Raw genomic sequence first — 12,173 nt, 5'->3', positions numbered from 1 at the left:
ATGAAGTATGCAGGCTTAACTAATTTGGAAAGAATACTGCCCCTCACTCAGACACTGAGTAGATCTCACATCCTGTGTTGCTTGAGGAGGAGCCGATGGTGAGTGGTGAGACGAGAGTGCAGACTGAGGAAGCCCAAAGGTCTAATTCTGTTTTTATGAACCACATGAGAAGACGTGTGGCATGCACAGATCAGCCTGAGATTCCAAGTGGGATGAAAGATGGAGAGAAAAAGAAACAGGGAACATGTGTCTAACACAGATAGAGTTTGATGAATGGATGGAGAGAAAGAGAGAGGGTCATGTCAGGGAGTAATAGAGATATGAGACTCTTTGATCGCCCCCAGCCCGAAATTGAAAGATGGATTGGGACTCGGGTGCTACTGCACTTCAGTGTGTTGTCCATATATTCCTGTGACACGTCGAGCTGTGATCTAATAGGAACCCGACCGCTCAGTGTTTCAAACTAACCTGACCCTATTAGCCCCCTGGGGGAGGGGTGACCCCTCTCTGTGACCCCTCACGACCCCAGCACTGGGGCCACGGCTTCTGACTGGCCCTCACCTGGCTCTGGTTACAACAGCAGCTAGAGGACCCACACTCCTGTCCTACACTGTAGGTTATGATGGCAGCTATTTTCTTAGTAGTGAGTGCGTGTGTGACGAAGCGTGCATGTTGCCATTCATGAGCACCATTGATGCCGTGTACAGGAGTGTGTATACAGTGCATTTAACATTGGGTTAATATGGATTAAGAAAGCCCTTGCTTGAGTGATAACTTGCAGTCTTTATTTCACTGGAGGCAGTAGCAACACAACACACAGCATGAAACTAAGTCATAACATCCTAATAAATCCACCACAGTATAAGATCCACAGCACCCACAACACAAGTCATAGTTTCTATCTGGAGAACTAAATCCACCCAAAAATGTATTCTTACCTGTAATGCTATTTGTCCATCTAGATATTTTAGTTGTTAATTGCCGAGTTTTGGAGATATCGGCCATGTCTGGCTTCTCTCAAATACAATTGAACTCGATTGGGCTCATTTTGGGGCGCTCTAAACTCCACAAAAATCTATCTTTTTTTTTTTTTAAGAAATCATGACCCAGTTACTCAAGGTAATCCACAAACCTTTTTGTGAGCATTTTCATGTAGGAACTATTTTATCAATACGCAGGAGGAAGTGTACATCTACTCATGGATGAGAGGCTTGTGCTCCGTGTTCATGATACGGTTGCGGGCGTGGTTCGGTAGGAAGAAAGCTCTTAATCAGAGACCTTATTAGGCTGGTTGCTTCCAAAGGGTTTGGACTCAGACCTGGGTATAAGTGTGTTGGAAAAGCCAAGGTATTTAGTTGGGTTTGTTATGGAGCTTCATCTGGGCCAGTATTCAGTTACCCACCTGGACCCCTGCCTCATCAGACAGACCCGGGCACAGATGGAGAGGCAATAATGAACAGGAATAGAAATGCGCTTGCAAACCCCCCCCCCCCCACACACACACACACACACACACGCACACACACCGTCTGTTTCTGCATCACATGGTCCACCTGGACAGAGCGTTTCATTTCAAATGACAGGTTTTCATGAGATTCTGTTACCATCACAGGGCCTGGCAGGCTTCCTGTCCACACAGTGGCTCACTGACGGCCCCTGTTTCAGATGACGCTCTCCACACAAGAGCAGGACAGCAGGCTAGGTAGGATCGTTTTGATGTTATCATACCGTGTGTATGTGTGTGTGTGTATCTAGCTCACCAACACGACAGTTTGTGGCCGGTCTGAGGGGCCAGTGCACACTGAGGCTAAACGGCTCTGTCCGTATGACGGTGTAGCTCCGTGTTCTGCCCTCGGGGCCTTGACCCCTGGGTTAACTGCTCAGCAGAGTGCTAAGAGTCATAAAGCTAAATGTGAAAGAAAGGATTATTAATGGAGAGGCCTGCCAGTCACGAAGGACAGCGATATGCTGATGTGTCACCAGTGCGCTGCGGGGGCAGGACTGAGCGGAGCCCTTCCTTCCCTGCTCCATTGTTGGAACAGGGGACAGGATGAGGCCTCACACCCAACTGTCCTACAAAGAGACTGGTCACAGCAACTGTGTTTTCATCTACTGTCCAGGTGTGCCATTATGATAGCCATGTGTTCGTTTCCTTCTGATATATAAACCACAGATTTAGCAGTTGCATTATTGAGTGTTCTTTAATTCTTTAATAGCTACAGCCCCAGATGTGGTTGTGTGGTTCGAGATTCTTTATATCTCATTTCAAAACATGTAGCCATTGAGAACATGTAAAACATGTTTGTAATGTTGGGAGTAATGCATGGGTATTGTCTATGGTCTGCATGTGCAGACATGTGCAGTGGTTAACTATAACTCACCTTTAGTCTTCTGCTCATCCACAATTTCTTCATTCATTTAATTCTGGTGAGCTTTTATAACGTCCCTATTGACCCCACAGCTACTGAAATAAAGTAATTCTTCTTCCTCAACTGTGAAATCATTGAGGTCATTCTGGCTTGGTTTTTTAAGGTAAGTAAACACCGGCTTAGACAATGCGCAGTAGTCCTGTTTTCTTTTCTCCAGAGCTAAGTCATTCCCCAGCATGACTCATTGTAAACAGTGTGTGACACAGGTGATGTGCAGTGTCAGAAAAGCCCTCTTGTTTGATCCCTCTGGGTCTGGAGGTCTGCTAGGGTGCTCTGGGTGAGATGAACTGAACGTTCACAGGGAATATTGTGTTACTTCACATGAGGAACATGATTCTGCATGACGTCCAGCCAGACCTCGGAGGCATGGGGTTCAGCTCAAAGGAGCAGATTTTTTGTAGTATGACTTTTAAATTGTATCCCAGTGTTTCATCAGTAATGTATACATTTCATGATTCATGAAATTGACCATCAATGTAGGGACATCCCCCATCCACCATCATTCCCTCCTCAGCAAACTTGTCTGACTCATCCCCCTCTATGGAACCTAATGGACTATCATGCTGTGTGGCAGAGTTCACAGCAGAAAGACAGATAGCAAGAGAGAGAGAGACAGAGAAAGACAGAGAGAGAGAGAGAGAGAGAGAGAGAGAGAGAGAGAGAGAGAGAGAGAGAGAGAGAGAGAGAGAGAGAGAGAGAGAGAGAGAGAGAGAGAGAGAGAGAGAGAGAGAGAGAGAGAGTTAAAAAAAGAGAGAGAGAGGAGCAGTAGCTTCAAGGTCGCTCCTTCATAGAAACTCTTTGTTGGGATTCCTGCTGATCCTAGGGCCATTTCCTGTCTTCACAGGAAACTCTCATATTGGAAACAGATTTTCTCTGACAGTTGACTGTGATCCCAGCCTCAGCTGAATCCACTCTCAGACTATCTTTCCTTCACTGCGCATGTAGTGTGTGTGTGTGTGTGTATGTGTGTGTGTGTGTGGGGGGGGGGGATTCAAAACTAAGAGGAAAACAGAGAGTGGTTGACTTTGAAACTCATCTCCCGGATTTGATAGTGGAGGAAGGAGGGGGAGAAGGAAGAGGGGTCTTTCCTTTATTATTTCACTTTTTATGACCTAACTTGTCTCCCTTTCCCTTCCTCCTCGCCTCCTCTGGGCTGCATGGCGGCTGGTTCGAGTTTCACTGCCAACAGTTTTTTATGTCAACATTTGTGGGCTTGGGCTGGTGAACGGAGGGCAGGAGAAGGAGACCCCAAGAGAGGAGGGGGGTCTATGCAGAGCTGCCGTGCAGATGGACCAGTCACAGCGCCTGCAAAAATACAGGCGAGGACTCACCATCACAGCACGCCTCTGAGCCCTCAGACAAGGGGAGTTAGCTTGTGAGCCCCAGAGTGCAAACAGCCAGTCATCTGCTGGGTATATAAAACTGTCAGGAGAAACCTAACTGACCCTGGCCTCAACCCAAACACCGTCTTTCCTGCAGTGCACAGCTCATCAAACACACATATACACCAACTGCACACACACACACACACACACACACCCTAACATTGCTGACAGATAAGTCAAATAAATACTGTATGTGATGGATTGCACTGTTGTGTTGTGAGGTGAGACTGAATGCGGAATATAAAACATGGACCATCACAGGGAGCAGGGGGAATTGGCAAAAGTCCATTGCATAAGAATGGGCAGTGGAACTCTGGTACTTGTATTCCATGTGCTGGCTGTGTAAGATGAAGTGTTCCCTGTTCTTCTGAGGGAGAAAAGAACCGTTTTCCTTGTTTACTTTATAGAAAGTGAGTAGGAATGGAATGTTTTTAGAACCGCAGGATTTTGATAATGAAAATTGAGTACGCAACAATCATCCTAAACGAAGCGTTGGCAGATGCCAGTGCTCACCAACACATACTGAAATCTCTTTTGTTGTTTGCTAATGACTGTCTTGCATTAGAGCTGAAAAGAGCTCACCAGCAGACTGAAACCCTGTAACCCCCCGCTGTCTTCACAGCCGCCCCCCCACCCCCAACCCACCCAGCCCTCCCACAATGCCCCCTTTCCCACTGCACCCCCCCCCCCCCCCAACCCGCTGCTTCTACACAAAGAAAACCTGCCGTGTCTCAGCCACCACCACTGCACCAGAGGAGTCGACCACCAGTCCAGAGCTTCACCATAGTATTACCCAGTAGCCCTCATGGGGGCTGTGGAGCCGGGATTACCATGGTGATAACCCTGGGGTCAGGGGAAGTGTGCCAGAGGTGGGATAGTCGGGACCCCCCCACAAGAAGAGCACTCCCAGGGGAACAGGCTGGTCGAGGTCTGGAGAAGAAAAAAGAAGCAAGAGGGCAAAGCCTTGTACATCTGTTTGGCAAACATGGAAGAGACCGGACACCCAACTGTTGAGCTCTTATGCACAGTGATTGAGGCACCAATTTGGATCTTTATTCAGTCTTTGTTATTGAAGGGAATAAAGTGGGTTCCCCACCAGTTTATCAAAAGTAACTCCTTCTTCATCTTAAACAGAACTTTGAAACCAGATATGTTTTTCTCTCTTTTCTGGACACTTGTCCTGCCTAATCAGTGCTCATTGTATGTTCAGTAGTGAATCCGCTTGATTTCCTCTCAGCCTTTTAGGTGTTGTATTTCTCCATGTCTTTTATCAACTTTAAATTGGTTCTTCAGCGCCATTGTGTTTTTCTGGCCGACATCAAGGTCTTTGTCCCGACAGCCGTGCATTGCCTGGCCTCTGTCTACCTGAGCAGGTGGTTCTAATGAGGCGTGGGTGTCCTGGCAACCAGCCAGCGAGGTCTTTTCTTCTTCAGCCTCAAAACAAGAAGTGGGGGGGACCTAAATCCCTCAAAACAACTTAGAAGATGGCTTCAGACTTTTTTACATGCCACGACTTAAGTAAAGTCTCACCTTAAATCATTTGTACCAGACATTCCACCAATTGTTTGTTTGTATCCCTCTATTCTCCCTTATATCACAGCATGTGTGCTCGTTTGTATGTGTCTGTGTAAGATAGAACGAGAGAGTAACCTACCATTGAGGACATGAAAGAGACCATAAAATGTGTGTTTCTGGAGACTGAGATGGTCTGCTCCCACCGTGTTCACAGTCCTCGAGACCCAGTGTGGGAGCTCTAAACTGGGGTTAGGTGGAGAAAGGTCTCCCTCCCATCCTATTTCACTCACAGAACGTCTGTTTCTGCCAAAATGACACACTGCAAAGAAGTAATTTGGCTGAGGCTGCAGGGGTGTATGCTGCAACTCGCTGTTGGGAAAGAATGTGTGGTGTGTTCCCTCCATATCCTCCTGTCCCTCTGCTAGGACTATATTTGAACATGAGGACGTCCACTGAGGAGAACCAGATGCTCGTTCAGGGTTCAAAGAGGGGTCTGTTATTTGGCATGGTCCAGATATGGAGCACTGAAGATGAGTAGATGAACTTCTCAAAGGGAACTTACTCTGTTCTAACCTCCTTCTGCTAGAAGAGCATTATGTGGTTGGTGTGTGAAAAGAGCCAGGAAAAATATTGTTACGATCATACCAGGGATGAGCTATTAAAGTCATGGATATACATTAACAGTGACTGACGACACAAGCTCTGTTTAATAAATGTTTTACAAGTGTATTGTGGCTTAATATTTGCGCAAACTTGTGAAAAAGGTTCTTTTTAGAAATAAAACAATGATATTTATGAAATAAACAATGATATGGTTTTCTTGAACAAATACAATTTAAATCAACCTATTAATATGCTTTACATTTCATATGGGAGAGGTGACGCATGCAGACATATTTATTTTGACAACCTCTAAGCAGCAGTGCATTGTTGAACACAATGCTGTTAGACTTGAGCAAAACATTTGAATATCAACAAACGTGCCCATTGAGGCTCCAGGCTCCAGGCTCCAGGCTCCAGGCTCCAGGCTCCAGGCTCCAGGCTCCAGGCTCCAGGCTCCAGGCTCCAGGCTCCAGGCTCCAAACGGTGTTCAGAGAAGCCCAGTCCCCCTCTGCTCCTGCAGCTCTTCACACCATGGTGTCAGGGGAGAGGAGGTCCTGCCTTGGTGGCCAGCATAAAGCAGCTCTCCCATTAACACCTGGGATGAGCTGATCTCTGCCTGGGGAACAGCCCTGCCTCAGATCTGACTGGTTGGGAACTGGCACTTACAGACATTTAAAACATACGGTTCATGTATTGTACATGGAGATACTATCACAGTACACAAAGTGACAAACATTGCATCATCTATTGCTGACATTTTAGATTAGGTTGAAGATATTTATAGGTACTGGAGTAGAGATACATTGCTTATTTAGAGCTTGGAAACATCATGGCCAAGTTTGTTATTGTTTTCTTTCGTAAGGTCATAAAAGGATGAAGACAGTATATAAGAAAAGTATATTTTCTCTCTGACTCAATCTAAATCTTACATGCTTATATCTAAGTAAGAGGCTGAATTTGAGATTTTAGTTTGTTTTTCAGATCACCCTAATTAGCAGTGATTTGCCCAACCACAGGACATCCTCACCCCCAGGTGTTCCACCTGCTAATGTTTGTCTGCTGCAGGCATCCAGCAGTTCACTTATAAAGCATGGGTTATGCAACCTGAGATACAATATTTGAGGGTTTTGAACCAAAGACTTGAGGGAATTGAGATGAGGAGATGAACCCATACACTCCAACCTTCTTCTGGAGTTAGCAGTCTGGTGCCAATTATCCTGATTGGGGAGCTCTGCAGTGGCTCCAGGCTCCCAGAGGGACTGCATTGTGAACATAATGACCTCCCTAAGCTGTACAGACACACCATCAGGTGAGAGCCCCGCACTGAGCCATTGAAATAAGAGATGCGTGGAGGATGTGGAGGGAGAGGGTAAAAGGGCCAGGGAGACAGGATTTGCGTGCCATTTGGTGTGGTCCAGCTGTGAATCTCCCACACAGCCACTTAGGACAATTAAGATTCTGGTATGTTCCGAAGCTAAATCAATACCTACGTGGAGGTAAGACAGAGAGGAAAAAGAGATGTTGAAATGTTCTTGTGCAGACCATCCACAGAAACATAGTAGAAGCTTGTGGGAAAAACAGATCAATCGAACAACTTCATGTGGACCTTGTTTTGGTTAACAGAATCTTGATGTCACTCTTCCAGAGTAATTATTTTAGTTATTGTTTGAGGTATTTTATATATTTCTTTTGTGCTGTGATGCTTATTGATTAGATTTATTTGACTGTAAACTGCATTTTTATGGTATTTGAAGTCGTTCCAACATAGCTTTGTATTTAGAAGCTAGAGCTGTCACATGTAACCATTCAAGGTAACTGATACTCAATATCCCCTTCAAATCCACCTCTTCTGCCATTGTTTGACAGGTCAGTGTAAACGTATCCATGTAGGACGGACTAGCTCTCCTGTTTACTCTTACCTTCCAAACAGGCCGCTCAGAACCCTTCTCCTTATATAGACGTGGAGCTCCAGTCTGGCTGCCTACAATAGATGCCATCTCCCTGTCCTCCCCAGTCCTCCCCCTCATCCTCAGTCTCCAATCCTCCCCAGTCCTCAGTCCACCTCAGTCCTTCTCGGTGCTCAGAAGAAGCCAATTCTTTAGTCGAGTCATTCAGTTCCGCCCAAAGGTTAACTACTAGACACCAGAGGTCACCCAATGACTGCCTGGCTTTGTTTGGCTGTGGTGTTCTATTAGCTTCCATTGTCTCTGTGTGGGTGTGTGATTGAGTCCTGTTACCTGTGTCTATGGGCACAGCCCCCCACAGACACTTCAAGCTTCTGCTCCCCCATCTCAACTTCCAGTGGTACAGTCCCTTTGGCTGGCAGAAGCTGGTTCATTGGTTGTAAAACTCCTGTTCCAACTGACCCCACAAACAACCGCGACATCTGCTCAGCACTAATTGAGAGGTCCTTTCTGCAGAACAAACAGAGTTAAGGCAGACTAGCGAAGGCCAGTTTTTTCTGCAGTGTTACTGTCAGTTGATTGGTCTGTTGTGCTCTGACAGGAATTGGCAAACACAGTGATAAGTAAACATAAAAACAGTAGGGTTCATTTTAAATGTGATTAGCATAATTGGTTTACTGCAAAGTAGCATGGTTATGTTAACTCCAACAGTAGAACAGCATACTGGAGGATAAGGTCAGTCTACAGGTAAACACAAAAGGATACCTTGTGTGGTGTCCTTAGCAGGTCAAACAAACTCAATGGTATTTTCATAACTGGCGTTACATCTGAGTGGAGTTAACTTTATAGGAATGGAAGTTTGTAGCTCATGGTCTGTTCTGTTGTGTGTGACATGGGGCAGGGAGCCAAGTCAGGGGCCATGACCAGGGGTCCTATCCCTGAGAGCTACAGGCTAAAGACATCACCTCTGGGGTCAGGGGTCAAGAGGAGCCACACTTCCGGTGGCCGGGCCAGTCAGCCCCCTGCTGACTGACTTTACCGGCATTCTCATTGTTCTGATTTATCCCGCCTGCCATTGATGTGGCCCCTCACAGAGCCTGTTAAACACCAAAGAGCATCACTCCAAACCAGATGTTTCACCCCACAAATTACACAGAGCCACTACCTGGAACAGATAAACACATCAAGGAGTGACACTTGGATATGTCGACTTTGTGAGGAGGACGTTTTTCATACCCTTCTGGGGACGGAGCCCCCAGTGTGCGGGCATGGATCAGATTTAGCGTCATCTGTCATCGAGCCACAGAAATACAACACATCATTTAGCTGTCAGAGCTGACTTGCTTAGCTCATTCTGGGAGTTATTTTGGTGGTTAAATACCAGGCTGGTGGGCAGCTTTAAGCATGTGGTAAGGTGGAGTCTGTCCTCAGAGAGAGAGTGAAAGAGAAAGCCTGGTGTGGGATGACATGGCTGTGATGGAGGTCTTCCAGAGAGACAGAGATCGGGGCCGGGTCTTGGGGGGGGGGGGGGGGGGGGGGGGGTGGAAGCAGGAGGACGGAGGAGTGGGGGGTTGAATGGGCTGAGTATCTGATGATGAGACATCAAAGCACCTCGTCTCTCTCCAAAACTGCGGCCTGGTCTTTCTGCTCCAGACCACCAGGACCACCGCCCTGCATGCCTTCTGGGTTACACACACACACAGGCAGGAAGTAGGGACCAAGCCCAGGGCGGCTAATGTGATCACATCAACCCCATTAGGAGGGTCCCATGTGGGGGGAGAAGCTGGGGGTGAAGGGGCACACACAAAGGGACACAGTGTTCACCCTCCTCAGCAGGATAGATGGGCGGTTGCATGCCAGTGTGAAAGTTAACTTAGGGTCTGATCAGAGACAGCAGCCAGCGCTGGTTTTCTGGTGTGGACCATGCATATTTTAAGCATGAGACCAACAACTGTGGTTTCTCTCATGGTAATGGTATGAGTGAGGCACAGTGGCGGCCAGAGGACAGAGAACTCTGGGACCTGTAGTCCAGAACCCAGAGACCAGAGCTGGGGTGGTGGAAGAAGGAAAACATCTCCCTGAATCATTGATGTGGAAAACATACTGCTTGTGTAAAGATAAAATATCTACAACAATGCATGCGGTACAGCTTTTTCTCTCCAGAAACCGTACATTTTATGGCAAGTGATCAGGTGTGTTGCAATCAACACCTGCAGTGTTTTCCCAAATGAGAGTGTTAGGGAGTCAGCTTTAACAAGCATGCACAATTACAAAAACAATCACCTATGTGACTAATAGGTTAAACGTCCACTTTGTCAGACATGGGCTCTTTGGGCTTGATGCCTTACATGATATTGCAATAATATATCCTCTATGACAAGAAAAGCAGTAAAAGATCAAACGCCCGTATCATGAATTGTGGGAGATTGTGGGTTGGATTTCCTTTTGAGGTGAAGATATCCAACCACAGTCTCAACCTATCCCCTTGACAAGGCACAGAGGCAAATTGCTTCAATAACAACACATTCCTCTGAAAACCTGATGCTTGTTATTTTAAGATGTTGTTTAGAGAGGGATACAAATGGATAGCTTCTCTGGAAACATGGAAACCACAGAGCTGTAGGATTTGCTTGGTTTGCAGTCCTACACATCAAACAGCTTTTTGGTCTCAGCTCTGACACTCAGTAGGAATTACAATCTTAATTACGATCAGGCGTGTGTATTTGATTTGAACCTAGCCGCACACATTAATCAACAGCATGGAGCGACACATTCCCTGAACACCAGCCAAGACACGGTCTGACTTGACTGTGTAAACACAGGTATTATGTCAAGGTTTATTTAACCTAGTCTGCTTGATGCAATTATTTGTGTGCTTTTGAGTTTGTGTGTGTGTGTGTATGTACATATTAAGGTTGACAGACAACTGGTGTATGTGTGTGTGTGTGTGTGTGTGTGTGTGTTTCTGTGTGTCCAGCATTGTATGTGTACAGTATAGTACTGTGTGCCTGTGTTTGAGTGTGTGTGATTATACATTAAAACCAAGAACATCAGATTGTTTCCTTCTTCCACTTGACACTGAAATGACATTTCTGGTCGGACTGTGGATGTTCACAAGCTTTCCCTGTTGTGTATGTGTGAGGACTTACAACTTCATATCAAGATTGTATCAATGGTATTCATTAACGATAATGACACTTCCCACGACATCCCAATGACATTTCCCACGGTGCATCATGTATGTTGTTTCCCTCCGTTAGTCGGCAGAGCTGAGCAGGTCGAGCCGGTCCTCCAGGATGGGAAGAGACTTTCCCCATGGGTGTTCCTGCTCTGCGGCGTTGCCGGCTCGGCTGATGAACGCCGAGTCGCCCTTCACATTTCCTGTCTTAGTATTACTCATTACACATTAAACCCTGCTATCCTGACGTTCACACTGTCATGTGACACTGCCACGGTTCACACACAAACAACTCCCCAACAGTGTCAGAGAATGGTATCTCCTTTCTGAGGGGACTTAACCAAAGTTAAGGATTCTTACATGGCATGGAAGCACCGAATGCTTAATAAGTATAAGGAACTATTTTCCAGGACCTTATTGCACATCGTCCAAGGGGATGTGTTTCCATTGACACAGCTTGGGGTCATAGACTGACCCCCCTCCTTCTGATTGCCTTAAGCAGTCATCCCTGCTGATCTCTTTTCCAGATAAAGGGCCTTCATTAGATCTGGGTGGACGACAATAGACCGCCACATGACGCATCAGCGCGTTTCGCCTGCTCTGCCCCCCCCCACAACAACGGAGTGATTCTTATTATGCTGACTGGTTTAAACACTTGAAGATGGACAGCAAAGTAGTCTAATGTAATGTAGTCTGATCCCTGTTGGGGAGTGTAGCTGGATGTGTGTGACTGTCAGTTCTACAGACACGTGTGAATGTAGGTGTGTATGTATGTGTATACAGTTTGTGTAGTTATTTCGTAACTTGTTTCTTCTTGTGCCGTGCCTTCAAACCGGTCTCACTTTTGTTTGGGCCGTTGACTCCTTATTGTGGATCAACGGTCACTGGTAAACTGAAATGCTGCTGTAGAGACTTGAAATTCAGGTTGTGATGCTGACATCAGAAACTTAAGACAGCCTGTGTAGATTTCATCAATCTATATCAATCTGTTCCAATATACATTCCTGTGCTTTTCATTTACATGCTTTACTTTGTATACCATTTTAGTGTGTCTAGAAGAGTGCGTTTGTACTGTGTGTATACTTGTGTGTGCTTGTGGGAGTGAGAGTGGTGGCAGGTTTAATATTTGACTCCATCAATAGTGCTGAGCTGGTCACTT

The sequence above is a fragment of the Osmerus eperlanus genome, chromosome 1 (assembly GCF_963692335.1).
Source record: "Osmerus eperlanus chromosome 1, fOsmEpe2.1, whole genome shotgun sequence".
Lineage (NCBI taxonomy): Eukaryota > Metazoa > Chordata > Actinopteri > Osmeriformes > Osmeridae > Osmerus > Osmerus eperlanus.
Note: the sequence above shows the minus strand (reverse complement) of the source record.